Raw genomic sequence first — 8,280 nt, 5'->3', positions numbered from 1 at the left:
TAGCCTCCTATTCAGTAATTCATTAGACTCATATTCAGTAATTAATTAGCCTCCTATTCAGTAATTCATTAGACTCATATTCAGTAATTCATTAGCCTCCTATTCAGTAATTCATTAGACTCATATTCAGTACATAGTTGATTACAGCACAATTTCCTAAAAACGGTGGATGGTATGGCAAGTATTGAATCATGAAACTTGGGAGTCAAGACTATAAATTCAATCAAAAGTCAAAGTCCCTGGTACGCATGTGGTTCACCAACCCCTAAAATAGAGTCATTTTGCAGACTTTAGCAGACAAAGTGACTTACAGAACTGTTGACATTTACAATGACACATTCACATGTCCCAAATAATGGGAAGACATGCAGATTAATTTATTATTTGACACTGTCGGTAGAATTTTGGAGTTTGGACAGTATGGGATTTGTCACAATGTGGGTGGCATTCTGACTTATAGATATACACGTGCAACTCTGAATATTGCCTTAATCAGTCAATGGTTTCAGTAGGATGATTTGTGTGAGTTAGGATTCAGACCTATGTGCATGTTGAAGCAGTTGTTTATTATATGTGTTGCACAATCCTCACTACAACAGGGATACTAAATGGAGGGTGTCAAATAGACATACGCCATCCCATATTAAGAAGTTGTCCGATTCCATCCACAATATGGACACCTCTTCTATTACTGTAGATTACGCACAGACAGATCCCATTCTAAACCATAAAACTCTGTAACCAAGGACTGATTTCTAGGAATAAACTCCACAAACACCGTAGTCAATAGCAACATAGCAACAGCACTGTTAAATCCTGCTTTATAACCACATCAGTGTGCGCTGATTTTATTCTGGTTCACACTATATGGGCCCAAACCGAACCAAACTGAGCCAAGCCGTGCTGTACTGCTCTGGCCTGGTTACACATCCACCATGGCAGCTGGACAACCAGGCTGGAAGGACAATGTGAAAGGAAAATATCAGAGCAAGCACAGTACAGCTTGGGTTGGCCGTATAGTGAGAATCAGGCTTGGAAGACAGCTAGATAACTGAGAGCTGGAATTAGGAGCAACTGGCATATGTGCTGGGTGTGCATATTTAACTTTTTTTTAATCTTGGCCGAGTCCGTACACGTTGAATGTGAGTTTTTATAGTAAGTAGTTCTTGGTTTCTTTATTTACCTTCAATAAGTGGACTTTATTAAACTGAGGCTTTGGCTTAATCAGAAACATTCCCATTGTCCTATTCTGGTCTTAAAATGTACTTCCATTTTTCTTCTGTCTCATGGGTATGAAAGGTTGAAATAGATACTGTACTTCTTCTGGTCTAAAAATGTCTTCCTATTTTTATTTTCTTCTGTCTCGTGGGTATGAAAGGGAAGATATAATAATAATTGTACTGTATTCCCACCAGTGGGGTTGCTATTGCCATCTCCCAGTGGTCTCAACCCAACCTGTCCCTCCATGTTTTCTCTGTTAATACGCTGATCATTTATTAACTTGCCAGCGGTCTGTATTGAGAGCCAGCTTATGTACAGCTGGCAAGGGAAGAGGGAGGCATGGGGGGGGGGGGGGGGGGGGGAGAGAAGGAGAGAGGGTGTGGATAGGGAGTCAGGGGGGAGAGAGGGGGGGGGGAGAATCTTCTGTGAGTGTAATGGTTTACTGTTTCTGTTCATTTTTATTGTTATTCACTTTTGTATATTCTCTTGCTTTGCAATGTTTAACATATGTTTCATGCAATAAAGCCCTTGAATTAATAATTGATGAAGAGAGAGAGAGAGAGAGAGAGAGAAAGAGAGAAGAGAGAAGAGAGAGAGAAGAGAAGAGAGAGAGGAGAAAGGAGAGAGAGAAGAGGGTGGGTGGGTGGGTGGGTGGGTGTTACTCGCCAGGCTAGCTGAAGAAAATCCCAGTGAAAATAAAACAGACACCATGATTATTAGATTACTACTGCTAGTGCCATGCTGTGTGTGTGTCTGTGTATCTGTGTCTGATTGTTGTGTTAATAATAGATATATATGCAATTTTTTTACAGACGCTTTTATCCATCTGTCTGTCTGTCTGTCTGTCTGTCTGTCTGGTCTGTCTGTCTTCTGTTGTCTGCTGTCTGTCTGTCTGTCTGTCTGTCTGTCTGTCTGTCTGTCTGTCTGTCTGTCTGTCTGTCTGTCTTCTACTTGTACAGTATGGTGGGTAGGTAAAGCTGATGGGTTAACAGGCTGATGGGTAGGTACAGGGAGGGTAGGACGGTGATGGGAGTTACAGACGCAGTAGGCACCTGTAGGATCCTGTCATATGGTTTCAGCCTGCACGGTCTGCCGGGCCCTCGGGACGGATCATGTTGACATAAACACCTTTCTCTAGGAACCCTGTCGGATACGCTGAAGCCGAAGTCATCGCTCTCTGGATCCTTCATCACCGTCACCTGGGGAATACAACCCGATAGTTTTAGTGCTGCAAACACATACAGTAGCTTCAACACACACACAGCTGGACACCAGCGGGATATAACTAGACATAGCTGAACACAGCTGGACATAGCTGGACATAGCTGGATATAGCTGGACATAGCTGGACATATGCTGGACATAGCTGGATATAGCTGGATATAGCTGGATATAGCTGGATATAGCTGGATATAGCTAGAACATAGCTGGATATAGCTGGATATAGCTAGACATAGCTGGATATGCTGGATATAGCTAGACATAGCTGGATATAGCTAGACATAGCTGGATATAGCTAGACCATGAGCTGATATAGCTGATATAGCTGGATATAGCTGGGATTATAGCTGACATAGCTGGATATAGCTGGATATAGCTAGGAGCATAGCTGTGGATATAGCTGAACACAGATGGACATAGCTGGACATAGCTGGAACTTATAGCTGGATATAGCTGGATATAGCTTGGATATAGCTGGATATAGCTGGATATAGCTGGATATAGCTAGCATAGCTGGATATAGCTGGATATAGCTAGACATAGCTGGATATAGCTTGGATATAGCTGGTATATAGCTGGATAATAGCTGGAGCTGGATAGCTGGATATAGCATACTGGATATAGCTAGACATAGCTGGATATAGCTGCTGATATAGCTGGACATAGCTGGATATAGCTGGATATCTAGATAGCTGGATATAGCTGGATATAGCTGGAATATAGCTGGATAGTGATAGCGATAAGCTGATATAGGCTGGACATAGCTGGATAAGCTGGATATAGCTGGATATAGCTGGACATAGCTGGATATAGCTGGATATAGCTGGATATAGCTGGATATTAGCTGGATATAGCTAGGACATTGCTGGATATAGCTGGATATAGCTAGACATAGCTGGATATAGCTGGATATAGTAGACATAGCTGGATATAGCTAGACATAAGTGGATTAGCTAGACATAGCTGGATATAGCTGATATAGCTGGATATAGCTGGATATAGCTAGACATAGCTGGATATAGCTGGATATAGCTAGACAATAGCTGATATAGCTGAACACAGATGGACATAGCTGATATAGCTGGACATAGCTGGATATAGCTGGATATAGCTGGATATAGCTGGATATAGCTGGATATAGCTGGATATAGCGAGGAAATAGCTGGATATAGCTGGATAGCTAGACCATAGTGATATAGCTGGATATAGCTGGATATAGCTGGATATAGCTGGATATAGGCTGGATATAGCTGGATATAGCTAGACATAGCTGGATATAGGCTGGATGATATAGCTAGGACATTAGCTGGATATAGCTGGATATAGCTGGATATAGCTGACATAGCTGGACATATGCTGGATATTAAGCTGGATATAGCTGGGATATAGCTGGATATAGCTGGATTAGCTAAGACATAGCTGGATATAGCTGATATAGCTGGATATAGCCTAGACATAGCTGGATATAGTAGGCATTATAGCTGGATATAGCTGGATATAGCTGGATATAGCTGGATATAGCTGGATATAGCTAGACATAGCTGGATATACGCTGGATATGGCTAGACATAGCTGGATATAGCTGGATATAGCTGCGATTATAGCGGATATAGCTGGATACTAGCGTGGATATAGCTAGATATAGCTGGAATAGCTGGATAATAGCTGGATATAGCTAGACATAGCTGGATATAGCTGATACTAGCTGGGATATAGCTGGATATAGCTAGACATAGCGGAACATAGCTGGATATAGCTGGATATAGCTGGATATTAGGCTGGATATAGCTGGATATAGAAAGCTGGATATAGCTGGATATAGCTGGGATATAGCTAGGACATAGCTGGATATAGCTGGATATAGCGTAGACATAGCTGGATATAGCTGGGATATAAGCTAGACATAGCTGGATATAGCTAGACATAGCTGGATATAGCTAGACATAGCTGGATATAGCTGGATATAAGCTGGATATAGCTGGATATAGCTGGATATAGCTGGATATAGCTAGACATAGCTGGATATAGCTGGATAAGCTAGACATAGCTGGATATAGCTGAACACAGATGGACAGCTGGACACATAACTCCATTAACACGGTTAGTACTGCTCATAAATCCTGCATCTTTCACACATGGCTGCACAGCTTTGTGACGTAATGGGGCGCTTGGGATGGTTGAACATACACCTAAAATGCTAACTAAAGCCAATGACAGATAGTGGTGGTTTGCTATGGTTTTACCTTTACTCTGAGGGCAGTGAGAGCCTGCATTTAGCAGGCACTCTTATTCTGTGACTTGCAGTACTGTACATATAAGTGTATTCAGCATCACGATCTTTCGAAGTAAAACCTTCCTCAGAAGAGCCACTATTGGCAAGACCAGTGCTATGAGAAAACTAACTACGCAAACAGGTTGGTGTGACAGTGAAGAGCAGGGTGCACAAAGCCAATCAATACATTAGTGTTGTTAGTCAATCATGTATGTATTAATATATTATTGATACTGTGGTCTGTTACTGTACACTGTCTAGACCCAACAGGAAGGAACAACAGCATATGCGTGGAGTCAAGTCATGAACGTCAAGTCAGTTAGGTTCCGTGGTGGAGAGCTCTTTAACCCTGTTTCTGGAGAGCTGCCCTCCTGTAGGTTTATCTCCAACCCTGTTCCTGGATCGCTACCCTCTCTGTAGGTTTTAACTCCAAACCCTGTTCCTGGGATCGCTACCCTCCTCTAGGTTTTAACTCGAACCCTGTTCCTGGATCGCTACCCTCCTGTATGGTTTTAACGCCACCTGTTCCTGGATCGCTACCCTCCTGTAGGTTTTATCTACCAACCCTGTCTTCCTGGATCGCTACCCTCCATGTAGGTTTTATCTCCAACCCTGTTCCTGGAGAGCTGCCCTCCTGTAGTTTTATCTCCACCCTGTTCCTGGATAGCTACCCTCCTGAGCAAGGCAGTTAACCACGGTTCCGTAGTCACTGACTAGGATCCCCATTTCCCTTTCCTTTCCCTTCTGTGGGTTTTTAAGCCAACCCTGTTCCTGGATCGCTACCCTCCTGTAGGTTTTAACTCCAATCCTGTTCCTGGATCGCTAACCCTCCTGTAGGTTTTAACTCCAACCCTGTTTCCTGGAGAAACTGCCCTCCTGTAGGTTTTAAACTCCAACCCTGGTTACCTGGATAGCTACCTCTCTGAGCAAGGCAGTTAACCCACGGTTCCGTAGTCACTGACTGAGGTATCCCCATTCCTGTAGGTTTTAACTCCAACCCTGTTCCTGGAGAGCTGCCCTCTTGTAGGTTTAACACTCCAAGCCGCATTTCAGATAATAACCAGATAATTATAAGAATCAAGTGCGCTTGATTAGGGTTGGAGTGAGAAATACTACGGTAACGGCAGCGTCTCCAGGAACAGGGTTGGAGAGCCCTGCATGGTGGGTACATTAGTCACCTTGTGTAGCTCAAGAGGGGTCGGGGACAGGATCTCCTGCATCTCCTCCTTGATTCTGCGGGACTCCAGGTCTGTCTCAGACACCGGAGTGTGTTCTTGCCTTGGCCTCATGATGCAACTGAGTCCTGGCCTCGTGGTGCAGGAGCTGGGCCTCCGGGGGTAGATGGGCCTTCCTGGTGGAGGTGGACCTCCTGGTGCAGGTTGGGTCTTGGCATCGTGGTGCAGGAGGAGCTCCTCCGTAGAGGGCTGACGCGGGGCTGGCCTGACAAGGGTCCCCAGGGTGGGAGGACGGCATGGGGAACCTGTTACCATCCACCCCAATACTGATGGCACTGCCCGTCATGATGGATGCCTATAGAGAGAAAGGTAGAGTAGAGTACGAGAGTAGAGCATAGTAGAGTAGAGTAATAGTAGAGAAGAGTAGAAGTAATGTAGAATACAGTACAGAGTAGAGGAGAGTACAGAGTAGAGTAGAGCAGAGCATAGTATAGTAGAGGTAGAGTAGAGCATAGAAAAGTGGGGTAGATTAGAGAGTAGAGTACAGAGTAGAGTAGAGCAGAGCATATTAGAGTAGAGTAGAGCAGAGAAGAGTATATGCATAGAGTAGAGTAGAGTACAGAGTAGAGCAGAGCATATTAGAGAAGAGTAGAGTAAAGCATAGTAGAGTAGAGTAGAGTATAGAGTAGTGTAGAAGTAGATCATAGTATATTAGAGTACAGAGTAGAGTAGAGCATAGTAGAGTAGAGCATAGAGTTCGAGTACAGAGTAGAGCAGAGTGAGTAGAGCAAGCATATTTAGAGTAGAGTAGAGCAGAGAAGAAAATGTATACAGAGAAGAGTAGAGTACAGAGTAGAGTAGAGCATAGTAGAGTAGAGTACAGAGCATAGTAGAGAAGAGTACAGAGCAGAGAAGAGTAGAGTACACAGTAGAGTAGAGTACATAGACATAGTAGAGTGCAGAGTAGAGTAGAGCATAGAGTAGAGTAGAGCATAGTAGAGAAGAGTATAGAGCAGAGAAGAGTAGAGTACACCGTAGAGTAGAGTACATAGTAGAGTAGAGTATAGTAGGGTAGAATACACAGTAGAGGAGAGCATAGTAGAGTAGAGTACAGAGTAGAGTAGAGCATAGTATAGTTGAGTGCAGAGGAGAGTAGAGCATAGTAGGGTAGAATACAGAGTGGAGTAGAGCATAGTAGAGTAAAGTACAGAGTAGAGCAGATCATATTAGAGTAGAGTGGAGTATAGCATAGAGTAGAGTAGAGAGTAGAGTACAGCATAGTAGAGCGTAGAGTAGAGCATATTAGAGTATAGTAGAGCATAATAGAGTAGAGTAGAGTACAGAGAAGAGTAGAGCATAGCAGATCATAGCAACGTAGAGTAGATCAGAGTAGAGTAGAGTACAGAGCAGAGTAGAGTACAGAGTAGAGTAGAGTAGAGCATAGGGTAGAGCATAGCAGCGTATAGTACAGAGTAGAGTAGAACATAGGGTAGAGCATAGCAGAGTAGAGTACAGAGTAGAGCACAGTAGAGTAGAGTACAGAGTAGAGTAGAGTATAGTAGACTAGAGCATAGTAGAGAAGAGTACAGAGTAGAGTAGAGTACGGAATCGAGTAGAGCACAGTAGAGTAGCGCATAGTAGAGTAGAGCATAGTAGGGTAGAATACAGAGTAGAGTAGAGCATAGTAGGGTACAGAGTAGAGTACAGAGTAGAGTAGAGCATAGTAGAGTGGAGTATAGTACAGAGTAGAGTAGATCATAGAGTAGAGTACAGAGTAGAGCACAGCGTAGAGTAGAGCATAGTAGAGTAGAGTACAGAGAAGTGTAGAGCATAGCAGAGCAGAGCAAAGTAGAGTAGATCAGAGTAGAGTGGAGTACAGAGCAGAGTAGAGTACAGAGTAGAGTAGAGCACAGTAGAGTAGAGTACAGAGTAGAGCATAGGGTAGAGCATAGTAGAGTAGAGCATAGTAGAGTAGAGCATAGTAGGGTAGAATACAGCGTAGAGTAGAGCATAGTAGAGTAGAGCATAGTAGGGTAGAATACAGCGTAGAGTAGAGCATAGTAGAGTACAGAGTAGAGTAGAGTGCAGAGAGAGCATAGAGTAGAGTAGAGCATAGTAGAGAAGATAGCAGAGTAGAGTACAGAATCGAGTAGAACACAGTAGGGTAGAATACAGAGTAGAGTAGAGCATAGAGTAGAGTAGAGCATAGTAGAGAAGAGTACAGAGCAGAGTAGAGTACAGAGCAGAGTAGAGTACAGAATCGAGCAGAACACAGTAGGTTAGAATACAGAGTAGAGTAGAGCATAGTAGGGTACAGAGTAGAGTACAGAGTAGAGTAGAGCATAGTAGAGTACAGAGTAGAGTACAGAGTAGAGTAGAGCATAGTAGAGT

General features: G+C 43.4%; 1 pseudogene; it reads right to left on the bottom strand.

Moving 5' to 3' along the window:
- Nucleotides 1-2,168: 2,168 nt before the first annotated feature.
- Nucleotides 2,169-8,280, bottom strand: part of LOC111970768 (glutamate receptor-interacting protein 2-like) — a 55,511-nt pseudogene continuing 49,399 nt past the window's right edge.

This window comes from Salvelinus sp. IW2-2015, linkage group LG11, assembly GCF_002910315.2.
Source record: "Salvelinus sp. IW2-2015 linkage group LG11, ASM291031v2, whole genome shotgun sequence".
Classification (NCBI taxonomy): Eukaryota; Metazoa; Chordata; class Actinopteri; order Salmoniformes; family Salmonidae; genus Salvelinus; species Salvelinus sp. IW2-2015.
Note: the sequence above shows the minus strand (reverse complement) of the source record. Positions and strands in the feature narration are given on the sequence as shown.